The sequence below is a fragment of the Equus przewalskii genome, chromosome 22, assembly GCF_037783145.1.
Source record: "Equus przewalskii isolate Varuska chromosome 22, EquPr2, whole genome shotgun sequence".
In the NCBI taxonomy this organism is placed as follows: domain Eukaryota; kingdom Metazoa; phylum Chordata; class Mammalia; order Perissodactyla; family Equidae; genus Equus; species Equus przewalskii.
In genome coordinates this window covers 186890-214323 of record NC_091852.1, presented here as the reverse complement: position 1 = coordinate 214323, position 27434 = coordinate 186890, and the positions used below count along the sequence as shown (strand labels likewise).

The 27434-nt window shown below is 39.0% G+C and overlaps 1 long non-coding RNA gene across 2 annotated transcripts; it reads right to left on the bottom strand.

Moving 5' to 3' along the window:
* Positions 1-2241: 2241 nt before the first annotated feature.
* On the bottom strand, positions 2242-27434 carry LOC103563218 (uncharacterized). 2 transcript variants are annotated; one of them, XR_011531404.1, is made up of 5 exons: positions 27211-27434; positions 26114-26279; positions 24150-24245; positions 4581-4691; positions 2242-3960 (listed from the first exon to the last, which is right to left on the bottom strand). It is a non-coding gene; the product is annotated as an uncharacterized lncRNA (long non-coding RNA). The 2 variants fall into 2 exon arrangements; XR_011531405.1 differs by lacking the exons at positions 2242-3960; positions 4581-4691 and adding an exon at positions 23282-23505 and having other exon boundaries at positions 27211-27411.

The window sequence follows — 27434 nt, the reverse complement described above, 5'->3', positions numbered from 1 at the left end:
TCTCAGGAGTAGTTAAGATAAAAGCTATGAACTTTTTTTTAGGATTGATAAAATATGACTTACTCTATATTCTAAACCACTTTGCAATTCATTTGTTTTATAAAAGACAAAACCATATCAGCACTGGTGAAAATTAGGGAGATTTTATTATTTCTTAAAAGAATACCGTAAGTCTTATGACACCAGCAATAAATCAGAAGGTAATTCCCTCTTTACTCCCTTTCTTCTTTCTTCCTTTTCTAGAAGCCTGTTCAGACTCCAGATCTAAGGGTAAAACACTCATGTGCTTGGAACCCAATAACTAAGTTTTAAAAAGCAAAATACATGGTATTGATCGTAAATTTTCTGCAACATATGATCTACTTATAAAATTGGACTTTGCTACTAATACTTGTTTATGTAGATAGCTCCTATCCTAGAAATCTGAGAAAAATCTAATGTAATTGTAGAATTCGTGGAGAGTGGGAGCAAAGAGTAAAAATGCGAATGCCTTGTTAGCAGACATAAATGTAGGGGTGGATTTGTGCTGTCGTTTCAGAGCTAAATCTTCATCCCTATTCAATGGATGGTTCCAGAGGGGCTCCCTGGCTTTTACAGTCTGGAACACATACAAGTCGAACAAAGTAGAAAAGCTGGGAGAACTATCACTTACTAATTATTTCCTGATTATAGCAAAAATATTAGAAAATATTTTTAAAAATCCTAGTTCCAATACCGAGAGGAGATCACACTTAGTATTTGTGTTTTCCCTTCTGGCTCAGCGTCTTTGCCTCACACTTTTTTCTGAGATCTGGACTCATTTTGTCAAACAATGTTGAAAAAATTGTTCTTACCAATGAATTGTTGATATTTTCAATGAATATAAATTTATACTTATAATTTTGGTTACTGGTTTACTGTTGGTACAGATACAACCCAATTTAACTGATTTGATTATTAGTAGGATAAAACTCAGTTTATTTAACTGATTGCATGATTTGCAAGTTTTCACGGCCATCTAAAGCTGCAGGTTCCCGTTGCTTCTACCACTTTGCATGTATTTGAACTATAAGTCACTGTCTCAATGACTACTCTCAGTGGTGCATACCTTTTACCCCAAGCAGGATGGGGTTATGTTAGGGTCTTTATCCCTGTGTTGAATGTGAAGAGCATCTGCCGTGAGGGGAGCAGAAACCACAGTCATCCTATGAGACGGCCCACAAGGGAGGCCACCAGCAAGAAAGGGGCTGGCACACTCCTTGGGCTTTTCTCTAGAAGACTTCAACCAACTCTACTCCCACAGGCCCAAAGTGGGAATAATGAGAAGCAGAAGCCATATAAGAGAACAAAACCCCAAGTGGGGCTTAGAAGTCAGCCCAGAGCCCTGTATGTTCTCCACCTAATTGTGACCTCTAGTCAGGACAGTAGTGTAGATTAAAGAGGCTGTGAAATGGGGCTTGGGGATAAACCATAATATTCTTAAGTTTCCTGGGGGTCCCTTCTGAGGAGTGGTTCATAGACAATTTTAGGTCATTTACAAGTTGGAGATCATTTTGAAAATCTAATGGAAGCCATGGATCCTCACTCCAGAAACCTGCACAGACCCACTTGCAGCCAGAAACTTGCATGAGTTTTAGGCAGCTAATTAACTCCTTGCAGCTCTTTGGTCAGTCTCAGTTTAGGAATGGGCTGGAGAGGGCTCAGTTCCCTGATTCTGAAGGATTTAAGTATGCTCAAGTGGGGAGGGGATGGACCGAGAATGCAGAAGAGCCTGAGCCTGATAAAGGAGCAGGCAGCTTCTTACTCTGGCAACACTACCTGGCTTCCCTCCTTCTGGGTGGGTTACAGCTAGCAGCCTATCACTTCAGCTAGCAGGTCTGAGATGGCTGATGGTAGGGTTAGTAACTTAGTCACTCAGTTAACTGGGCAAGCAGTGAAATCTGTTTAGTAGAATACTTAAGTTTAATTATTTGTAGAGTTATGTAGGCAGCTGAGATCTAATATCATTCCGTCAAACCATCAGTCACCCAGCAATGAAAGGAGACCCAGGCGAGGGCTAACACCCAAGAATCTCCTGGTCAAGCCTGTCACTGCCGGCCACAGTATGAAGACCCTCTATCCACAGGATTCTCTTCCGCCTGCAGTGGTGTGAAGACCCTTAGTACGCAGACACACAGAAACCTAACTCCCTCTGGATCTCCAGATGAAAATATCACTCGCTGGAACAAAAGGTCAGAGACGTAAGAAAAATCTACCAGGCAGTGAGAAGGAAACATAAATGACATTTACTATGTTTATATGAAGTGTCTAGAATATGCAAATCCACAGTACCTTCATCAAGTTTCTTTCCTGGACTAATTCTCTGATTTCTAATGAGGCCTAAACTCTGGCTGAAAAACTGTGAGGTCAGATTTCCAGAGGAGTGTTATCATATATTTATTATATTCATACACTTCTCTCCTGTATGTTGCCTGATGGTTAGTGAGAGCTGATTTCTTGAAAAGAACTGCTCACATTCACATACGCAAAGTCTCCTGTGTGAATTCTCTGGTAAACTCTGAGCTGTGACTTCTGGCTGAAAGCTTCCCCAAATGCATTACATTCACGGGGTTTCTCCCTTGTGCACGTTCTCTGATGTGTTCTGAGGTCCAATTCCCAGGGGGAAGTCGTCTCACGTTCATTACATTCATAGGGTTTCTCGCCTGTGTGCATTCTGTGATGTGCTGTAGGGGCTGACTTACAGATTAGTTTTCCCACATTTATCATTTATAGGGTTTCCCTTCTGTGTGAGTTCTCTGATATTTCCTTAGTTCTGATTCCTTGCTGACAGTTTTACCACATTCATTATATTCAAAGGGTTTCTCTCCTGAGTTCTCTCATGTAGTGTGAGTGTTAACTTACAGCTAAAAGACTTGTCATATTGATCACATTTATAGGATCTGTCCCCCATGTGAGTTCTCTGATATTGTCTTATGTCAGAGGTATAGTTGAAAGCTCTCCCACATTCATTGCATTCAAAGGGTTTCTTCTCTATGTGAGTTCTCTGATGCCCTTTGAGCTGACTTTTCACTGAAAGCTTTCCCATGATCACTACAACCATAGTATTTTTCCTCTGTGTTTTCTTATGTGCAATGAGGTGTGATTTCCTAGAGAAGGATTTTCTCCACTCATTTCACTCACAGGGCTTCACTTTTCATGAGATCTCTGATTTATATTGAAGGCTGGTTGGGAACTGAAGATTTCCCTACATCTGTTGTAATCACAGTATTTCTCTGCTGTGTGAGTTCTCTGATGTAATGGCTGGTTTTTCCATGTTCAGGGACTTCACTCCTATGAGTTCTCACATGTTCTCTGAAGTCAGAATTTTCTGCTGGAAAGTTTCCCTCTTGTGTCAGTTCTCTGAACTTGAGTTATCTTACTGAAATTATCCCCATTTTGATTATATTAATTTTCATTAGATTCAGTGGCTCTTTTCTGTGTGAATGGTCTGAGAGATAATGAGGATTGATTTATCACATTTTTGCCAAATTTATAATTACAGGATCTCAGCTTTGTGTGGGCACTCTAAGGTATAGTAAGAGCAGTCTTGTCATGGAAAGCTTTTCCATGTTTATTATATTCAAGAGCTTGCCTCAAAGTCTAGATAGTTTGATGCTGAATAACTTCCTTCTTGTAATTGAGATCTTTCATGCTTTTATTATATTTAGGAGATTTCTCTTGATTGTAAGTTCTCTCATCCCTAATGTTGACCAGCCATTTCTCTACAGTATGGGGCCAACGTGATGAAACCCAGGTATGTACACACTGCAGTATCACAATTTACGAAGCATTTTTCTTGAAATAAGCATCTATGCCCAGTTTACGTGGTTTTTCTGAAACTTTCTCTTCTCAGTGGTCAGTATTTTGTCTTTGATGATTGCTACAAATGTTTCCCTTGGTTTTCTTGGCTCTTCTTTAATAATTTATCAGGTTGGTAGTCTTCTAAAAAATGAGACAATTAAAAACATTGTATGAAAGTTAACAATGGGGCTTATATACATACATCCTATTTTATATTTGACTCCTTGGTTTTTGGTTCTGTCTCCCAACAGTAAAGTAAATCTAAGTGGAATATATACATATATGTGTATATATATTCATATTCCACTTATATATTACATATACTCTTGTACTGAAAAAAGAGAGAGCAAGTTGGCAATGCATACACATACGTATTTATAATTTTAAAATGTAATTTTCAAAACTATGTAGAGAAGGGAAAATAAAGGAAAGGAAGAGTAAATGGAGACAAGATTTTTAAGAAAGTTGCATTCTGGGTCTAGGAAACCAGACAATGGGATGAATCAGCAAGGACTATGAACTGTAAGTAGAATTACAAGAAAAATTAGCAGACAAGGGTTTTCAGAGGCTTTATCAGAGACGGGGTTTGGATTGGGGAGGTATATCCAGGTCTAGGTTCTCCTACTAGAGAACAAAATGCCAAAATATGGATCCAAAAGCCAAATATAGATTACAACAGTAGGATATTCTTAATTCTTATTTTTAATCTATATTTTGCAGTTAGATTTCCTGAGGAGTCCTGTTCCAGGCCAAAATCCTACCTGTGGTCTTCCAGGCCCACTGACAGGCAAAGGCTTTATCTGGCACGCCTCACTGGGAGGAAGCTGCCCTCCTCACACTAGACTTGGTGCACAGTCGATGCACTGCAGTATCTGGGAAGAGTTAGATTCAAGGATTCAGCCTCCTTCCCCAGCCCCCACCATGGCCAACCATGTTCTTACGTGTTTCTGAATTCCTCAGCGGGCATCTCCATTTGGAGTCCTTCATAGGCAGCACTGATAACAGACACTATTTAGGTACCTCTTTATTGGGACCTCCTTATCGGGTGGCCTTGAAGATGCTTTTCCTCACTCTAACTCAGTACTTTTCCACTCCTATCCCTCTACCTCCCTTCAGCCTGTGTCCATAAAATTTTTGGAGCTTTTTGTTCAGGGCTTCCTAAGCAGTGAGGTGATCCCCCCAACCCCCCACCTACACTAGCTCATCTGACCCTCACATAGTGCCATTCCATGGGGACATATGGAATATAGAGTGCCAGTAGCTTCTTTCTCTTCTTGGCCTCTTGCTTACACTACTGCAGTAAATGAATAAGGGCTTAATATGGCTTGGGCTCGTCCTAAATGAACACCTAGACACTTAGCAGCTCTCTAATAGTTCCGTTTTTTCATTCCATAAAACACCACCAAAATAAATTTATGACGGCACTGATTTCCTCATGTTTAAAGGCATAGTTCAGGCTCCAGTTTTCTTGGCTTTCATTCATAGGAACACAAACGCACAAGAGGAAAGGTAAAACTGCTAACAGGAAAAGCCACTTTCTGCCTAGATTGGATTTGCTGCTCTGACCTGCTTCTGGTGCCTTGGTTTATATTAGTGTTGCTCAAAAGTGAAGCTCTCCTGACCCTCAAATCTTCAGTTTCTGCTTCAGTATGCTCACTCATTTTCCCGAAACTATCTTACCTCTCCAATTCCTAACTGTTTCCCATCTAATTTTGAACATATATAGTTTTAATTATCTATGAGAATCTTAAGGATCATAAATTTCATACTGTTCCAAGAAAATTTAGAATGATCCTTTATATTTATTTATTATAAAAGTTCTTACATATATTTGACTGCTATTGTGCTGGTGCTACCCACATTCCACAAACAGTATTAGGCATATGCTAAAAATGTGAGATGTCTTGAACCCACAGCATTTTTATTAGTAGATAAAAGAATGATGGGGTATTTTTTTTGGAAAACAAAAATTTTACATTCATTGCATGCACAGTAGATAAATGACCGTTCCATAAGTCCACTATACCCCACTCCTTTGAGCTCATGGCAACTATCTTTTTACTTTCTGTCTCTATGAATATGACTGCTCTAGGTATCTTATATAAGTGGAATCATACAGCTTTTGTCGTTTTTTTTTTTTTCGAGGAAGATCAGCCTTGAGCTAACCACTGCCAATCCTCCTCTTTTTGCTGAGGAAGACTGGCCCTGAGCTAACATCCATGCCCACCTTCCTCTACTTTATATGTGGGACACCTACCACATCATGGCTTTTAGCCAAGCAGTGCCATGTCCGCACCTGGGATCCGAACCTGTGAACCCTGGGCTGCTGAGAAGTGGAACGTGCGAACTTAACCGCTGCACCACTGGGCTGGCCCCCAGCTTTTGTCTTTTTGTGACTGGCTTATTGCATTTAACATAATGTCCCCAAGGTTAATCCATGTTGTATCACGTATCAGAAGTTCCTTCCTTTTTATGACTGAATAACATTCCATTGCATATATATATACACCACTCAACATTTATTCATTCATATGTCAGTTGACACTTGGATTGCTTCCATTTTTTGGCTTTTGTGAATAATGCTGCTGTACATATGGGTGTACAAATATTTAGACTCTGATTTCAATGCTTTTGTGTATAAGCCCAGAAGTGGAGCTGCTGAATCATATGGTAATTCTAGTTTTAATTTTTGGAGGAACTGCTGAACTGATTTCCATAGCAACTGGACCATTTTACATTTCCACCAACCGTGCACAAGGGATCCAGTTTTTCCACATCCCTGCCGACACTAGTTATTTTGTTGGCTGGTTCTTTTTTTGCTAGTAGCCATCCTAATGGGTGTGATGTGGTATCTCATTGTGGTTAACAAACAAGTTTTTAAGGCAGTGACTAGAGAAAAATAAGCTGTTTCATATTCAGACTTTTAGAAAAAAGATTAGTGTATAATACTACAAATGTTCCTTTAAGCACTGATAGTCCAAATGCTTCTAATATACATTTTACAGGCTTACAATTAAATGAATATTCTGCAAATTTCATTTTGATTGATGATTTCAAAAAATAGGGTTTTCTTTTAACATTTTTATTGTGATAAAATATATGACAGAAAACTTACCATTTTAATCATATTTAAGTGTCCAATTCAGTGACATTAAGTATATACACATTGTTGTGCAACTATCATCACCATTTCCAGAAAATTTTCATTACCCCAAACAGAAACTCTGTACACATTAAATAATGATTCCCAATTTCCTCTTCCTCTAGTCCCTGATAACCTCTACACTCCTTTTTGTCTCTACAAATTTGCATATTCTAGGTACCTCATGTAAGTGGAATCACACATTTGTCATTTTGTGTCTGGCTTATTTCATTTAGTATAATGTTTTCAAGGTTGATCTGTGTTGTAGCATGTATCAGAATTTCATTCCTTTTAAGGCTGAATAATACATTGTATGTACATATCAGATTGTGTTTACTCATTCATGTGTTGATGGATATTTGGGGTCTTTCTACCTTCTGGCTACTGTGAATAATGCTGTTATGAACATGGATGTACAAGCATCTCTTTGAGTCTCTTTCAATTCTTTTGGGTATATACCTAGGAGTGGAATTGCAGGATTACAGGATAATTCTATGTTTAACTGAGGAACCACTTGTTTTCCATGGCAGCTGTACCATTTTTCATTCCCATCAACAGTGCACAAGGGTTCCCATTTCTCCACATCCTCTACAACTGTTATTTTCCATGTTTTGTTTTCTTTTAATAAGAGCCATCCTAATGGATGTGAAGTGATATCTTATTGTGGTTTTTATTTGCATTTCTCTAATGATTAGTGATGTTGAGTATCTTTTCATGTGCTTATTTTCTATTTGTTTATCTTCTTTGGAGAAATGTCTGCTCAAGTCCTTTGTTCATTTTTATAATCAGGTCACGTTGCTGTTGAGATTTAGAAGTTCTCTATATATTCTAGACATTAATCCCTCATCAGACATACAATTTGCAAATATTTTATCCATTCTGTGAGTTGCCTTTTCTCTTTGTTGATAGTGTCATATGACGCACAAAAGTTTTTAATTTTGATAAAGTCCAATTTACCTATTTTTTTCTTTTGTTGTCTGTGCTTTTAGCGTCATATCCAAAAGATCATTGCTGAGTCCAATGTTATATAGATTTTGCTCTATGTTGTCTTCTAAGAGTTTTATAGTTTTAGATCTTACATTTAGGGCTTCAATCTATTTTGAGTGAATTTTTGCATACGGTGTAAGATAAGGATCCAACTTCATTCTTCTGATTGTGGATATCCAGTTTTCCAAGCACCATGTGTTGATTTGCCTTTCACCTTGGAATGGTTTTGGCTCCTTTGTCAAAAATAAATTGACCATATATGTGACAATTTATTTCTGGGCTCTCAAATCTATTCTCTATGTGTCCTTATGCTAATACCACAATATTCGAACAACTGCAGCTCTGTTTTTTACAATCAGAAGGTGTAAGTCCTCTAACTAGTTTGGTTCTTTTTCAAGATTATTTTGGCTACGTGGAGTCCCTTGAGATTACATATGAACTTTAGGATGGGTTTTTCCATTTCTGCAAAAAATGCTGCTGAGATTTTGATAGAGTTTGCATTGAATCTGTACATTGTTTTGCGTAGTACTGTCATTTTAACATTAGGTCTTCCATTCCATGAACATGAGATGTCTTTCTACTTATTTTTGTCTTTAATTTCTTTCAGCAATGCTTTGTAGTTTTCAGTGTATAAGTCTTTTGTCTCCTTGGTTAACTTTATTCCTAAGAATTTTATCTATTCATTTGCTCATGCGATGTAAATGGAATTATTTTCTTAATTTCTTTTGGATTGTTCATTGTTCTACAGTATAGAAATGCAACTGATTTCTGTGTCTTAATTTGGATCCCACAACTTTCCTGAATTGGTTTATTAGCAAGTTCCCTGAATTAGTTTGTGTGAGTGCATGCGCAAGTGTGTGTAATCATTGGGATTTTCTACATATAAGATCATGTCATCTGCAAAGATAATTTACCTCTTCCATTCCAATTTGGATGCCTTTTAAAATTTCTTTTCCTTGCCTAATTACTCTGGCTAGAAGTCCCAATACCATGTTGAATAGAAGTGGTGAAATCAAGCATCTTTGTCTTGTTCCTGTTCTCAGGGGGAAACCTTTAAACCTTTCATCTTTTAGTAGATTATCTGTGGGTTTTTCCACATATGGCATTTATCATGTTGATGAAGTTGCCTATGATTCCTAGTGTATTGAGTGTTTTTAACATGAAAGGTTGTGGAATTCTTTCAAATGCACTTTCTGTATTGAGATGATTATGTGTTTTTTTCCCCTTTCATTCTACAAATGTGGTTTATTATATTAATTAATTTTCATATGCTGAACCATTTTGCATTCTAGGAATAAAACTCACTTGGTCATAGTGTATAATCTTCTTAATAGGGTGCTGAAATGGGTTTGCTAGTATTTGTTGAAAATTTTTCCATCTATATTCATAAGGAATATTAGTCTGTAGTTTATTTTTCTTCTAGTATCTTTGTCTGGTTTTTGTATCAGGACAACACTGGCCACATAAGAAGAGTTATGCAGTGTTTCCTCATCTTCAGTTTTTTTTGAAAAGTTTGAAAAGGACTAGTGAATTCTTCTTTAAATGTTTGGTATAGGTTTCAGGTCCAAGATGGCAGCATAGGAAGACCCTGAACTCACCTCCTCCCACAGACACACTGAATCTACACCTACATATAGGGCAATTCCTCCTGAAGAAGAACTGAGGACTGATTGAACAGTTTCAGCACAACAAACAACAGAGGGATCACAAAGAGGTGGATAGGAGAAACAGACGTGGTATTGACGGGAACCCCACCCCTGACACAATGACCTGTAGCAGGGAGAGATATCACTGAGGGGCCTGTGTGCAGGCTTGCCCACCCTGCAGTACAGCAAAAAGCAATAGTATAAAGGGCACCTAGACTATATGGGAAGAAAGTCCATTTAATAACCCTAGAGCATCTGCCAAATGAGTGGGAAATGCTGGAACTCTCCAGGGTCGGAGGCACCAGTGGTCACCATATTTGTGTTCCCCCTTGACCTTGATAGTGCAGGCAGGAGCATAATCCAGATGATCTAGCTGGCCTACTGTGGTTACCACAGCATACCCCAGGCTTCTGGTGCACACCAGCTCCACATCATAAGGCACCCCCAGCACAGCATGCCCCAGGACTCCCTGACCCACACCCACTCAAGCTCCAGCTGTTCCACTGGGGCAGCTCTGGTGAGGCATACCCCAGGACTTCCTGGCTCATGACTGCTCTAGTTCCAGCTGTCCAGCCAAGGTGATCTGAGTGCAACATGCCCCAGGACCCCCTGGCCTGCTCTTGCACCAGATCCTGCTGGCTTGCCAAAGCTGCTTGGCACACGCAGTCTACACAAGAGATGCCTCTTCAAGACTGAGAGAGGTAGCTGTTTTCCATAATTCATAGAAATAAAGACAGAAAGTCAAACAAAATGAGGAGATAAAGGAATATGTTCCAAATGAAAGAATCAACAAAATAAAAGCCCAGAATAAAACCCTAATGAAACAGAGATAAGTAATTTACCTGATAAAGAGTTCAAAGTAATGGTTATAAAGATGCTCACTGAACTCAGGAGAAGAATGGAAGAACACAGTGATAACTTCAACAAAGAGACAGAAAATATAAAAAAGAACCAATCAGAGCCGAAGACTATGATAACTGAAATTAAAAATACACTACAGGGAATCAACAGCAGATTAGATGATACAGAAGAACAGATAAGAGATCTGGAAACAAAACAGTAATCACTTGATCAGAACAGAAGAAGAAAAAAGAATTTTAAAAAATGAGGATAGTTTAAGGGACCTCTGGGAGAACACCAAGCATACTAACATTCACATTATGGGTATCCAAGAAGGAGAAGAGAGAGAGAGAAAGGGGCAGAAAGTTTATTTGAAGAAATAATGGCAGAAAATTTCCCTAATCTGTGGAAAGAAACAGATGTCCAGAAAGCACAGAGTCCCAAACAAGATGAATTCAAAGAGATCCACACTGAGACACATTAAAATTAAAATGACAAAATTTAAAGATAAAGAGAGAATCTTAAAAGCATCAAGGGAAAACCAAGTCACATACAAGGTAACCTCCATTAGACAATCAGCTGATTTTTCAGCAGAAACTTTGCAGGTCAGAAGGCAGCGGAATGATATATTTAAAGTGCTAAAAGGAAAAAAACTTACAACCAAGAATACTCCACCTGGCAAGCTTATTATTCCAGAATTGAAGGAGAGACAAAGATTTCCCAAGACAAGCAAAAACTAAAGGAGTTCATCACCACTAAACCAGCCTTACAAGAAAGCTTAAAGGGTCTTTGTTAAATGGAAAAGAAAAGGCCATAACTATAAATAAGAAAATACATTAAAGAAAAAAATCTCACTGGTAAAGGCAAATATTTATTACAGGCAATGGATCAGCCACTTATAAAGCTAGTATGAAGGTTAAAAGACAAAAGTAGTAAAACCAATCATAACTACAATAAGTAGTTAAGGGATACACAACATAAAAAGATATAAAATATGATGTCAAAAACATAAAATGTGGGGGGAAAAGTAAAAATCTATTACTTTTAGAATGTTTTCAAACTTAAGCAACTATAACTTAAAAGACACTGCTATATATATAGGTCGATATATATGAACTCCATGGTAACCACAAACCAAAAACCTACAATAGATACACAAAAAAGAAAAAGGAACCCAAACATAACACTAAAGAAAACCACAAGGGAAGAGACTAAGAGAAGAAGAAAGGAACAGATAAAGGCTACAAAAACAACCAGAGGGGCCAGCCAAGTGGTGCAGCAGTTAAGTTTGCACATTCTACTTTGGCAGCCCAGGGTTTGCCGGTTCAGATCCTGGGTGCAGACATGGCACCACTTGGCAAGCCATGCTGTGGTAGGCGTCCCACATATAAAGTAGAGGAAGATGGGCATGGAAGTTAGCTCAGGGCCAGTCTTCCTCAGCAAAAAGAGGAGGATTGGCAGCAGATGTTAGCTCAGGGCTGATCTTCCTCAAAAAAAAAACAAAACAAACAAACAGAAAACAACTAACAAAATGGCAATAAGTACATACCTATCAATAATTACTTTAAGTGTAAATGGACTAAATGCTCCAGTCAAAAGACATATGGTGGCTGAATGGATAAAAAAACAAGACCCATTTATATACTGCATACAAGAGAGTCACTTCAGATCTAAAGACACACACAGATTGAAAATGAAGGGATGGAAAAAGATATTCCAAGCAAACGGAAACAAAAAGAAAGCTGGGGGTAGCAATACTTAGAGAAAATAGACTTTAAATTGAAGACTGTAACAAAAAACAAGAAGGACATTACATAATGATAAGGGGTCAATCCAAGAACAGGATATAACATGCATAAATATTTATGCACCGAACATAGAAGCACCTAAATATATAAAGCAAATATTAACAGGCATCAAAAGAGGAACTGACCGCAGTACAATAACAATAGGGGAATTTAATACCTGACTTACATTAATGGATAGATCATCCAGACAGAAAACCAATAAGGAATGATTGGCCTTAAATGACACATTAGACCAGGAGACTTGCTAGATATATACAGAACATTCCATCCAAAAACTGCAGAATGGACATTCTTTTCAAGTGCACATGAAATATTCTCTAAGACAGATCACAAGGTAGACTGCAAAACAAGTCTCAATAAATTTAAGAAGATTGAAATCATATCAAGCATCTTTTCTGACCACAGCAGTATGAAACTAGAAATCAATTATAAGGAAAAAACTGGAAAAAAACATACATACAGAGACTAAACAATATGCTACTAAACAACCAATGGGTCGATGAAGAAATCAAAGAGGAAATAAAAAAATACCCTGAGAGAAATTAAAATGGAATACAACTTTCCAAAATCTATGCGATGCAGCAGAAGCAGTTCTAAGACAGAAGGTCACAGTGATACAGGCCTACCTCAAGAAACAAGAAAAATCTCAAATAAACAATCTAACTCTACACCTAAAGAAACTCGAAAAAGAATGAAGCCCAAAGTTAGTATATGGAAGGAAATAATAAAGATAAGAGGGGAAATAAATGAGGTAGAGACTAATAAATAAATAAATAAATAAAATCAATAAAACTAAAAGCTGGCTTTTTGAAAAGACAAAATCAATAAACTTTCAGCCAGACTCATTGAAAAAAAAAAGAGAGAAGGCCCAAATAAATAGAATCAGAAATTAAAGAGGAGAAATTACAACGGACACCACAGAAATACAAAAGTCATAAGAGACTACTATGAACAATTATACTCCAACAAATTAGAGAACCTAGAAAAAATGGATCAATTTCTAGAAACACACAACCTTCCAAGACCGAATCATGAAGAAATAGAAAATCTGAATAGAGCAATTATGAGTAACAAAATTGAATCAGTAATTAAAATACAAAAACAAAAGTCCCAAAAAACAAAAGCCTAGGTTAAATGGCTTCATGGGTGAATTCCATCAAACATTTAAAGACGCATTAATACCTATCCTTCTCAATGTATTCCAAAAAACTGAAGAGGACAGGACGCTGCCAAACTCAGTTTACAAGGCCAACACTACCCTGATATCAAAACCAGACAAAGACACTACACACACAAAAAATTACAGGCTAACATCCCTGATCAACATAGATGCAAAAATTCTCAATAAAATGTGAACAAGTGGAATTCAACAATACATTAAAAGTATCATACACCATGATCAAGTGGGATTTATTCCAGGGATGCAAGGATGGTTCAACATCTGCAAATCAATCAATGTGATACACACATTAATACAACAAAGGATAAAAATCATATGATCACCCCCATAGATGCAGAAAAAGTACTTGACAAAATTGAACATCGATTTATGATAAAAACTCTCAATCAAATTGACATAGAAGGAACATACCTAACATAATAAAGATCATATATGACAAACCCACAGTTAACATCATACTCAATGGTGAGAGCTGAAAGCTTTTCCTTTAAGATCAGGAACAAGACAGGGACTCCTACTCTCAGCACTTTTATTCAACATAGTATCAGAAGTCCTAGCCACAACAATTAGGCAAAAAAATAAAAATAAATAAATAAAAGGCATCTGAATTGGAAAGGAAGAAGTAAAACTGTCATCATTTGCAGAAAACTCTAAAGAGTTCCCCAAAAGGTTATTAGAACTAATAAATGAATTCAGTAGAGTTGCAGGATACAAAGTTAATACACAGAAATCAGTTGCATTTCTATACACTAATAATGAGCTATTAGAAAGAGAAATTAAGAAAACAATTCCATTTATAATTGTATCAAAAACAATAAAATACCTAGGAAAAATTTAACCAAGGAGGTGAAAGAACTGTACTCCCAAAACTGTAAGACATTGATAAAAACAAACTGAAGATGACACAAATGGAAAGATATTCCATGCTCATGGATTGGAGGAATTAATATTGTTAAAATGTCCACACTACCCAAACAACCTACAGATTCAATGCAATCCCTATCAAAAACCAATGGCAATTTTTACAAAACTAAAACAAAGAATTCTAAAATTTGGATGGAACCACAGAAGACCTCGAGTAGCCAAAGCAATCTTGGGAAGAAAGAACAAAGCTGGGGGTATCATGCTCCCTGATTTCACACTATACTACAAAGCTACCATAATCAAAACACAATGGTACTGGCGCTAAAACAGACACATAAATCAATGGGGTAGAATAGAGAGCCCAGAAATAAACCCCTGCATATACGGTCAATTAATCTATGACAAAGGAAGCATGAGTATAGAATGGGGGAAAGACAGTCTCTTCAATAAATGGTGTTGGGAAAACTGACAGCTACATGCAAAAGAATGAAATTGGACCACTTACACCACATACAAAAATAAATTCAAAATGGATTAAAAACTTGAACATAAGACCTGAAACCATAAAACTCCTAGAAGAAAACAAAGGCAGTCAGCTCTTTGACACCAGTCTTAGCAATTTATTTTTGGACCAGTCTCCTCAGGCAAGGGAAACAAAAGAAAAAATAAACAAATGGGATTACAGCAAAATAAAAGCTTTTACACAGTGAAGAAAACCATCAACAAAACGGAAATGCAACCTACTGAATGGGGGAAGATATCTGTAAATCATACATCCAATAAGGAGTTAATATCCAAAATATATAAAGAACTTACACAACTTAATATCAAAAAAACCAAACAACTTGATTAAGAAATAAGCAGAGAACCTGAACAAACATTTTTCCAAAGGGGACACAGATGTACAGATGGCAGACAGGCACATGAAAAGATGCTCAACATCACTAATCATCAGGGAGATGCAAAGCAAAACCACAATGAGATACCAACTTCACACCTGTCAGGATGGCTATTATCAAAAAGACAACAAATAACAAATATTGGCGAGGATGTGGAGAAAAGGGAATACTTATACACTGTTGGTGGGAATGTCAATTGGTACAGCCACTGTGGAAAACAGTATGGAGGTTCCTCAAAAAATTAAAAATAGAACTATCCAGCAATTCCATTTCTGAGTACTTATCCGAAGAAAACAAAACCACTCATTCAAAGGTATATATGCACCCCTAAATTCAACGCAGCATTATTTACAATAGTCAAGATATGGAAGAAACACAAGTGTCCATCAATAGATGAATGGATAGAAAAGACTGCTGTATATAAATATTATATAATATATATAAAGGAATATTACTCAGCCATAAAAAAGAATGAAATATTATCATTTGTGACAACATGGATGGACCTAGAGGGTATAATGCAAAGAGAAAGCCAAACATCGTACGATTTCACTTATAGATGGAATCTAACAAATAAAACAAATGAACAAACAAAACAAAACAGAATCAGAGATACAGGAAACAAAATGGTGGTTATCAGAGGGGGAATGGTTTTGAGGCTGGGTGAAATGGGTGAAGGGGATTAAGTGGTACAAACTTTGGGTTATAAAATAAGTCATGGGGATGTAATGTAGAGCATAGGGAATATAGCAAATAATACTGTAATAACTTGGTATGGTGACATGGTAACTAGACTTAGCATGGTGATCATTTCATAATGTACATAATTATCAAATCACTATGATGTGCATGTGAAACTGATAGGATATTGTATATCAGTTATACTTCAATTAAAAAAATATTTGGTATAATTTACTACTGAAACGGCCTGGCTCTGGGCTTTTCATTGTTGGGAGATTTTTGATGACTGATTCAATCTCCTTACTAGTTGTACATCTATTCAGATTTTGTATTTCTTCATGAGTCAGTTTTTGTAGATTTTGTCTTGCTAGGAATTTTTCTATCCAATTTGTTGGTACAGAATTGTTCATAGTTTTCTCTTAGTCACTTTAGCTAAAGGTCTGTCAATTTAGTTGACCTTTTCAAAGAACCAACTTTTGGTTTTGTTGATTTTCTCTGTTTTCCTACTCTATTTTATCTATCTCTAGTTTAATATTTATTATTTCTTTCCTGCTGCTAGCTTTGGGTTTAGTTTGCTCTCACCTCTTTTTGGTTACTTAACATGCAATGTTAAGTTACTGATTTGAGATCTATCTTCTTTTTTGATGTATGTGTTTACAACTATAAATTTTACTCTTAGTATTGCTTTCACTGCATCCTGTAAGTTTTGGTATCTGGTTTTCATCTTCACTTCTCTCAAGGTATTTCCTATTTTCCCTGTGATTTCTTCTTTGACCCACTGGTTCTTTAAGAGTGTGTTGCTTAATTTCCATGTATTTGTGAATTTTACACTTTTCTTCTGGTTTTGTTTTCTAGTTTTACTTGTGATCAGAAAAGATATATTGTATGACTTCAATTTTTTAAAATTTATTAAGACTTGCTTTGTGGTCTAACATATAGTCTGTCCAGGAGGATGATCCATATACTTGAGAATGTGCACTATGCTGTTGTCTGGTGGTGAGTTCCATATGTATGTGTAAAGTCTAACTGGTTTATAGGTTGCTCAAATCATCTATATCTTTAATAAAGATTTCTGACTGGTTTTTCTATCCATTATTGATAGTGGGGTATTAAAATCTCCAACTATTATTATAGAATTATCTACTTCTCCTTTCAATTTTGTCAACATTTGCTTTATATATTTTGGGGAGTCTGATATTCACTGTATATATTGTTTTGGTGAATTGACCTTTTATCAATAATATAAGGTCTTTTGTCTTTTGTGACAGTTTCTGATTTAAAGTCTATTTTATGTGCTTTTAGTATAGCCACCCTAGGTCTCTTTTGGCTACTATTTGCATGGAATATCTTTTTCCATCCATTCACTGTCAACATATTTGTGTCTTAGATCTAAAGTAAGCCTTTTGTAAACAGCATATAGTTGATCATATTAAAATTCATTCTACTAATCTCTACTCTTTGATTGGAGAGTTTAATCCATTTACATTGAAAGTAATTCCTGATACACAAGGACTACCCTCTCCTAGCCTGCTATTTGTTTTCTGTATGTCACAGCTTTTTTATTCCTTATTTCTTCCATTACTTCCTTCATATGTGTTTAGTTGATTTTTGTAGTGACACATTTTGATTCCCTTTTCATTTCATTTTGTGTATATGTTAGATATTTTTATTGTTGTTACCATGGGTATTACTATAATATCCTAAAGTTGTAACAATCTAATTCAAGTTGATACCAACTTAACTTCAATCACATACAAAAAAATGCTCCTCCCAAACAGCTCCATCCCTCTCCTTTGTTATTGCTGCCAAAAACTACATCTTTATATGCTGTGTGTACAATAACATAGACACAATTATTTTCTATGCACTTGTCTTTTAAAACTTGTAGGAAAAAAAAAAGGTTACAAACCAAAATTACAATTTTGGCTTGTACGTTTGCCCACATACTTACTTTTATTGGAGGTCTTTATTTCTTCATATGGTGTCCAGTTACCGACCAGCATTCTTTCAATTCAACCTGAAGCATTTCTTGTAGGGTGCATGTAGTGGTAATGAACTCCCTCAGCTTTTATTTATGGAATGTCTTAATTTCTCCTTCATTTTTGAATGAACGTTTGGTGGGTACAGAATTCTAAAGTGACTTCAAATATAGCATCCCACTGTCTCTGGCCTCCAAGATTTCTGATTTCTAATAATCTAATAATTTCATTGAGAATCTCTTATATGGAATTGTAGTGTAGGTGCCTGACATAAAGCTTTTTTGCTTTTAATGTAAGTGCCTGACATTAACCTTTGATTGCAGAGGCATCCATTTCAAAGATATCCATCTTGAATAAACATATTGCCAACAACTAGACAAAGAGCCAAGCCACTCCCACCCATGAAGGTCCTCTTTGAGAAAGCCTTGGGTAACCTAGATAACTACCTCTTGAGGGACCCCACTTTCCCTTCCCACACCTTAATTTCTGCTCTTATGTTTTAAACTTGCCAATGAAGAGTGAACCTGCAAAACCCTAGGCAACCCAGTAAAGGCAGTAAAGGCAGAAGCCCAAGTCTGCAATCTCTCTCTCTATCCTTAACCTTGCTTTGTGACCCACCCACAGGCATGCCATGTACCCTCCAGGACTTATGAGTAATAAATCTTGTTTTTTCAAAGTTCCCAGATGGTTGTTGCTGAGATGTGTCTTACAATCATAATAAGAAGCACAAGGGCTAGTCCAGTTGCAACATTGGCTCCAATCAGGGAAATGTCTGTGGGGGGTAGTACAGGCCCAGGTGAGTGCCTCAGGCACCCCTAGCTGATAGCATTGCTGTTTATAGGCTGAGACCAACAGAAACAGTAACGAACTGCTTCTCTCTTGGTCTTTGTCTTTTGATAGTTTGATTACGTGTCTCAGGGTGAGTTTCTTTGGGTTTATCCAAGTAGTAGTTTGTTCACCTTCTCAGATTTGTAGATTCATATCTTTCAGCAAATTTGGGAAACTTTCAGCCATTTTTTCTTACAACAATCTTCTGTCCATTTCTTTCTTCTACTTCTTCTGGGACTACCATGCTGCAGGAGATCACAGCAGCATTCTTGTTAGGCTTTAAGCCTAGGAAAAATAAGTTCCAAATGGGTGGCTGGGAGATATGTGATCTGCTGCCTCTCCATTAGTTATCTGTCATTTAATAGCTTCTTGTAGTCTAGCAATAAATTCTGTGTATGGTTCTTTAGGCCCCTGAATGATCCTCTGAAATGAGACAGTGGCAGTACCTTTCATCTCAATCTTTTCCCATGTTCTCAGGCAACAGTGTCTTAATTGGTCTATAGCTTGATCCTCCAACCTTAACTGATCTAGTACTCCAGCCCAAGGCCCGATGCCCATCAACTGTTCTAAGGATATCTGTCTGGCCTAATTATGTGCAGCCACTGTCTCCGCATGGTCCTGCTACCATGTGCGAAACTGAAAAACTCCCCGGGGGCTAAGACAGTCCTTGCCAAAGTTGAGCAGTCCACAGAGATCAGTTTACTGCCCTCAGCAATCCCCTGAATTATCCTGACTGTGAAGGGAGAGTTAACTGCATAATTCTGAACTTCCTGTTTTTAACTTTTTTTTTTTTTTTTTTAGGAAGATTAGCCCTGAGCTAACTACTGCCAGTCCTCCTCTTTTTTGCTGAGGAAGCCCGGCCCTGAGCTAACATCCGTGCCCATCTTCCTCTACTTTATATGTGGGATGCCTACCACAGCATAGTGTGCCAAGCAATGCCATGTCCACAACCAGGATCTGAACCAGCAAACCCCGGGCTGCCGAGAAGCGGAATGTGCAAACTTAACCACCTCGCCACCGGGCCGGCCCCTGTTTTAACTCTTTTAAGATCTTAAAAGGGAAAGGATCATGAATAGCCTCATATATGCCATTGGGATTTTGAGGATCAACACCAGGAGCCCCTCTCTCATGAACCGTCACAGGGAATGCCATGTGAAGGGCTTCCAGATCTCCCTCCTTTAATGCTTGTCTAATCTCCATTTGTAATGTTGAAAGTGTGGAAGCTGGAGGACACTTGGCTATGGTGCCACCAACAAACTCCAGAATGAGTGGAGGAGGGAGCGAGACCAGAGGTAGCAGTGGAAATATATCATCAGGCTCAGGTGCCGTGGGCCACATGTACTCCTTCCTTTTAGTAGCCGTCCCTTCAGGGACTGCATATTCAGGGCTCTTTATGTGATCAGTAAAGGATCCTCCATCTTCTCTGTCTGTCTCTCCTTCGCTCTCCTCTGAGGAGTCATGGGTTTGGAGGGGCTCTAGTATGGAACGAATTAATGACCAAGTGTTCCATATAGTCACAGGCATCGGAATACCCTTCTGATATTCTTTCTTTAACTCAGTTCCCACATTTTCCCAAGATTGTAAATCTAACATACCCAGAGTAGGAAACCAAGTACAGTGCTTCTCTATGATCTGCAGCAACTCAAACAATTTATTTTTACTGACCTTAGCCCCGCCCCTGCCCTCAGCAATTGCCTGAGTAAGCAAGTGTAAGGGCAATATTGTTCTGTACTTTCAAAGTTACCCATTTTCCCTGTTAAAATCCCTGGAAACACTTACCCCAACAGGAATCTTCAGAGGCATCCACACCGCTTCCAGGTCCCGCACCACTAAAGTCCCACTTTTGCTCTTGGCGATGTTTCCTTTGAACCTCACATTGGGTGCCACTTGCTGCCAAGACAGGCTAGGCAGCAAGCTGAGGGAGCAGACGGAATTTATAGACAGAACACAATGTATATATTCAACGGGACAGGGGACCATCAGCCTCAAAGACTGAGATGAGGTCCCTCTGCTCACCACGTACTTATTTGCAGGCAAAGAAACACAAGCATGTACAATAGCAGGAACTCATGCCAGCAGGCACACGCAAGCCAAAGCCCAACAGTTCTATTCTTCGTCCCTCTGACGCACACCACACTTAGGGGGTATCTTAAGAACAATCAGCAAGATATGCAGGTGGTGTTCCGTTCCTGCAAGGGCCCGGTGTTCCCAAGCCCCTTGCCTTCACGCTTGATAACATACTCCCCTCCAGCCTTGGATTCCAAAGCACAAGCAATCTGGTATAATAATTATGAGAGTCAGCAGATCACATATCTCCCAGCCACCCATTTGGAACTTATTTTTCCTCGGCTTAAAGCCTGGCAAGAATGCTGCTATGATCTTCCGCAGCACTATCATATCATGTATGGTACCGTATCATGTTCATTTCACGGTGTTCCACAAGTCCCTTAGACTCTATTCACTTTTCTTCATTCTTTTTCCTTTCTGCTCCTCAGAGTCAATGATTTCAATTATCCCGTCTTCAGAATCATGGATTCTTTCTTCTGCCTGCTCAAATTTGCTGCTGAATTCCTCTAGTGAATTTTTCATTTCAGTTATAGTACCTTACAGCTCCAGAATTTCTGTTCAATTCTTTTTTATAATTTCTCTTTGTTGATCTTGCTCTTACATAATTTTCCCAATTTTGTTTAGTTGTCAATACTTTCCTTTAGCTCTTTGAACATATTTAAAACAGTTGTTTTAAAGTCTTTGTCTAGTAAGTCCAATGTCTGGGCTTCCTCAGGGACAGTTTCTGTCCATTTATTTTACGGGGCCAGGTTTCCATGTTTCTTTATATGCACTGCAATTTTTTTGTTCAAAATTGTTCATTTAACTACTATAAGACGGTAACCCTGGAATTCAGATTCTCCCCCTTCCTCAGTGTTTGCTGTTTATTTTTTGATTGTTGAAGATGGTAGTACTCCATTTGTTTTGATACTTTTCTACCAGTTTTTGGAAAAACTATTCTTTGCTGTGTATGATCACTAAAGTCTCTCTTCCTTTAGCTTTTCTTTAGCTAATGTCTTAACAGAGATTTCCTTGAATGCCAAGAGCTCTCCTAGGCTTTGCAAATTGGCTTTGTGCTGGAGCAGTTCTTTAACTCTTAGTTTGCTCTCAGCCTAGGAATCAACCCAAGGTGAAAGCTTAAGGTCTTCTTATGTCTTTCTGAGCAAGCATCTTGCCTGGGCACGCATGTGGCTTTCCAAATTCCCTTGTATACATGGCTGCTTTTGAATGTCCCACTTTCTCAAATAGTCTCACCCCAGCTTCACCTCCAGACCTTAAATGATATGTTTCCACCTGTAATCTCTTGCCCCAGAGGTCTGTGGGTTCTGCAGCAATTAATAGCAGTGCCCACCACTTTTACACCTGAGTTCCAATTTATATGAAACAGACAAGTACCTTGCATCCCCCAGGTTAAAATGGATGTACATAATAACTTGCAAATAAGGTCTGCCATGCTCTCTGGTTTCAGGGAAAGAAATGGGAACCAGGCTGCCACTGCTTCAACACCAAAACCACCATCAGGTCACAAAGGGGTTGGGGAAGGAATGAGTAAAAACACCACAAAACTTTCCTATCAGTCTGAAGATAGCTTTTTCTTGGTCAGATGTTCTCTTGGTTGCTATAAACCTATTACTGTTTTCCATAGCTATGACAAAGTTGGTTCAGACAGTTTCTGCCTGGTTTTTTTTTTTCCCGATGTTTCTGTGGGAAAACGAGCTTGGAGCTTCCTACTCCACAATTTTGCTCAAACATCTGAACAGATTTTCAAAGGTTTTTTAACTTTCAGATTTTAGTTTTGTTCATATCATTTGCAAGTTCTAGTTTTACTGAACTGTGATATTTCTACTCTGTGGAATTTACTAAAGTTTTCCTGTGGGGTTCTAATGTATTTTTATATTTTCTGAATATACCATTGGCAATGGTTTATTCTTTATTTCCAGAGTACACAGTTTGAAAGACATATCCAGACATTAGATTCACCTAGAGCAGAGTTTCTCAAATTTGTCATTATTAACATTTTAGAGCAGGTAATTCTTGGTGGTGTGTGGTGGGGGTGGTAGTGGTTGTCTTGTACATTACCAGACGTTTAGCAGCATTCCTAGGTTTTTCATGAGATACTGGTAGTATCTCCCCCTCAGCTGTGACAAACAAAAATGTCTCCAGACATTGCTAAATGTCCCATGGTGGGCGAAATCACCCTCTGTTGAAAACCACTGTCCTGGAGCATAGGCCAGATAACAAATATTTTAGGCTTCACAAGCCATATGGTCCCTGTCATTTGTCAACTATTTTCTAGTATGAAGGCAGTAGCTGTCAATACATACAAGAACTGGAGTGGCTGAGTTCCAAAAAACTTAATTTACAAAAACAAGCGTCAGGTTGGATTTGGCTCGAGGGCTGTATTTCACCAACCCTTGTTCTAGAACTTCAGTTGTTCTCCACTATATTTCGTATAAAGCCAGAGAGGTATATTAATGTCTACTATATCTAAGTTGTTTTTGTTTCTCCTTATCTCTTATAATTGTTGTTTTACGGATTCTGATAAACTTATTACCTGATGCATAGATATTCAAAACTTTTATTGTTCTTTTAAAATGGTCTTTAAAAAACATTCAGGGCCAGCCCCGTGGCTGAGTGGTTAAGTTCACGTGCTCTGCTTCAGCGGCCCAGGGTTTCGCCGGTTCGGATCCTGGGTGCGGACGTGGCACTGCTCATTAGGCCATGTTAAGGCAGCGTCCCACATGCCACAACTGGAAGGACTCACAAATAAAATATACAGCTTTGTACTGGAGGGATTTGGGGAGAAAAAGCAAAAAAAAGAAAGATTGGCAACAATTGTTAGCTCAGGTGCCAATCTTAAAAAAAAAAAAAAAACTCCACATAATTCAAGTGCCCTTTTTCTCATTTAATATTGTGCCTGAATTCCTGAATTCAAACTTTAGCAGCCAAGTAAAAGAACCCTGGATTATTTGTATATTTATTGGCTTACTAATTTATTATTTTATATTTAACTTTCCACATTATTTTTTAGGTATATCTCTTTGGTACAATGTGACAGCACTTCTTTTAATTCCATATTATAGAACCAATGATAAAATTAATGTTTTCTCTTTCTCCCTAAATATCCTTTAACCTCCAATTTTAGTGCCTTTTCTAATATTTCTTAGCTTTTATAATTTTACCATTAATTAAAAATCTATAACTTGATTTGTCACTTGTAAATGATATACTTGGGCTCCCAGTTTTTAAAGATCAGAAAATCAGTATGCTTACATTGCATTAGTTATGTTATATGCTCACCTTCCACATTATATTGGATCTATTCTTTGTAAACTTCCAAAGATAAAGGCTTCTAAAAATTCCCACCTCTAACTGATCACTTTGGATCTAATCTCCCCTGGACACCTTCTGCGAGTGCTCAGTAACTCACCTGGGGAGCAGCTGTTTAGAAATTCTTCCTCTAATAACCATGGATCTTCTCCTTCCTTCAACTTGAAGGTCACAGCTGGTTTTCTAAAGCAATACTCTACAAGTGGAAAATAATTTAGGATTTGGATCAGCTGCGTGGGCTTCAATGCTTCTGAATGTAAAGGAAGGCGCAGCTTTAGGAACTGTACATTGAAGGTGCTCACTTGACCTTTTTGAGGAGGTGACAAAAGGAATGAATGTCCTTAAATCTCTGAATCTCAAGACTAAATAATACTAAATTCTACAAATGGTCCAGGAGTGTTGGGTTTTATGAAAGGGACTGCACGGGGACTTCCACTTTATCTCCTCACGTCAAACAAGTAGAAAACCATACAAAATTGGACAACAGGCAGTACAGGATAAGAATTCTTCAGAAAAAGAAAACAAATTAGGTGAGCCTTATTATTGTCACAGTCTGAAAAATTTCTAGGCTACAGCACAGCGAGGGGAAACCGAAGAGAGCCTGACAGTCTCAGTAAGTTGAGGAGAAAGATGTGGAGCTTCGAAATGCCAAGGCAACTAGAATTGGCAGGACAAAATACTGGAGAGGAAAGAGCTGTAGTGAGGGAGAGCTGTGGAGATCTCGGAAAGGTCCCCTTGAATCTCTGGGTGAGCATGGACTTGTGCATGCATATAGGAAACTACCTGAGGCTGGGAAAAGAACCACTGGGAAGGAGTAGGTTGGAAAATCACCAAAGCACACAAAGATGGGAAGTTTGTTATCCCACCAGCCAGAGCAGAAAGACCTCTTAATTCATGGAGGATTCAGTAGAATAACCTGAAAGCTTCTGCCTTAGTACAGGAGCAAAAAAAAGGTGCTGTGAATCCAACAGAAAAAGCTTAAAAGCAGACTTCGAAAGGATCAAACTAATTCCAGAAAAGATATTTCTGTTGCTTAAGCCACCTGGTCTGTGGCATTCTGTTATGGCAGCCTGAGTAGTCTAATACACTCATAAAACAAAAAATGGAAAAAAGCTATGAAATATCGACAAATTAAAAACCTCTCCTATTTGAAAAATACCATTAAGAATATAAAAAAAAGGTTGAGGGAAAAAATATATACAAATTATTTATCTGAGGAAACATTTTTATAGAGTATATATAACTCTCCAAAGCAGTAAGAAACAATGTTTGATAATGGAAAAAAGAGTCAAACAGGCACTTAACTACAGAGGAACAGATGATAAACATGCTCATTATTAGACATTAGGAAAATTCAAATTAAAACTAAAATGAAATACATTACAAACCTAATACAATGGCTCTAATAAAAAACCTGACATTATTAAATGCTAGTGAAGATGCAGAGCAACTTGAACAATCGTACACCGCTGAGGGAATGCAAAATGGTGCAGCCACTTTGACAGCTTCTTAGATTAAACATACACTTATGAGACCCAGCAATCCCACTCACTCCTTGGTATTAACCCAAGAGAACAAAGACGTATGTCCACATATGAATGTTCACGGCTGGACACAATCCGAATATGCATCCACGGGAGAATGGATAAATTGTGGAACAGACACACAACAGATCACCACTCATCAAGAAAAATGAAGATCCACTGAAACATGGTCTTGAGACAGAGTCACCAACAGGTGGCCCTGGACAATTCACTGACTCTCTCAGGTCCAATTTCTTTAAAGTTTTAAATGAGACAAAAGTAGACAACCATGGAAACCCTTCACGAGCATTCACTGTGGGATTCTCTGAGGTCAGGATAACATCACTAGTGCCACATGTGGTGTCATACGTGTGACAGCAGCATCTGTAAAGAGTGGGACCACTCAGGCATAGAGGAGACAGAACTTCCTCCCTCTGCCTGGATATCCCTTATTCCCAGACCTCACCCTCACAAGCTCCCCAACAAAGCCGTCTTGCCTGAGCAGCCTGCCCCCGGGCCACCCCAGCTCATCCCAGCTCACCTGACTCCTCTCAAGGATGGCTCAAACTCCCCATTGTCACAGTGTGTTGGCTTCTGGACGTAGTGGGATCACCAGGTCGGGCTCATTCTTGTCAGGAGGATCAAGAACTGCTTGGGGCTGTGCAGACCCGCTTCCTTATGGGCTCTTGTGCCTCTGCTCTGAAGCTCTGGTGAGAGGTCTAAGGTCAGGCAGTGCTCTCCTCCAGGTAATCCTCCTGTTACCATTGTCCCCCTGCTTCCTGCCTCACAAGAGCTGGTTTGCTGTAAAATGAATTTCCCAGGAGCTGGGGTCTGGGCCTGGGCAACTAATTTTAGGAGTTCACTATAATCTCAGACGGAAAACACAGACTGCCTGCCAGCACATGAAGGGCTAGGAGGCTCTGTCTGACTCAAGAGATCTGAGGAGACAGCAGAAACCGCGGAATACACGGCACACATGGTAGGATTCCATCTCCATTCACTTCCCTTATATCCCTGGGGATTTGGGGACAGGTCACTCTGCTAAGTGCTGTGAAGGCTGCAACGCTGCTTCCAGGCAGGCGTGATGTTAGACAAAGCCTGAGACTGGAAGTAAAGCACACCTGCCCTTGAATCCAGACTCCCTCACTGCTGGCTTGTGACCTCAGCACATTGTTCCACCGACCTGAGCCTCCGTTGGTATTTTTATTGCGTATGGTCATACCGACTTCATGAAATAGTTGTGAGGTTACATTAAGTCATCCAATGAAAAGAACAAAGTGTCTTCTAACTATAACAGTTGTCACTTACTCAGGGCTTAGTACCCTGCACTAGCCTATTCGATTGACAGGTGATGACTTATCTAAGTTTCACAACAACGCCATGAAGCAGCCATTACCAATATCCTCCCTGTCCGGTGAGAAAGCGGACTCTCACCCGGGGGCCTTCTGTCGCCCCGCCTGCAGGTACAGGGCCGGGACTGGCCGGGCCTTTCTGGTTCTCCCCGCCGACCCACCGCCCGCGCTCTCCGGCCGCTCACGGTCGCCATTATACACGCCCCCGCCCCGCCCCGGGCCCGTCGTGGGTCGGGCTGCAGGCGGGCGGGCACGCGGCCCCCGCCCCCGACGGGCTGCGCCGCACCTGCGTCCCGGAGCCCCGCATTGAGGGCTGAGGCTGGGGGTCCCTGGGCCTGGGTGCTCCCGACTCTGGGTCACAAGTCCACTCCTCTCAGGAAGCCCCCGCTGTGTCCCCCTCCCCCCAGTCCCCCCCAGAGCCATACAACCAGGGCTCCGGCGTCAGCGCCCCGCCTGGGCCGGGAGCTCAAGAGCAGGACAGCGGGTCAGGGCCTGCACATGCGCAGATGT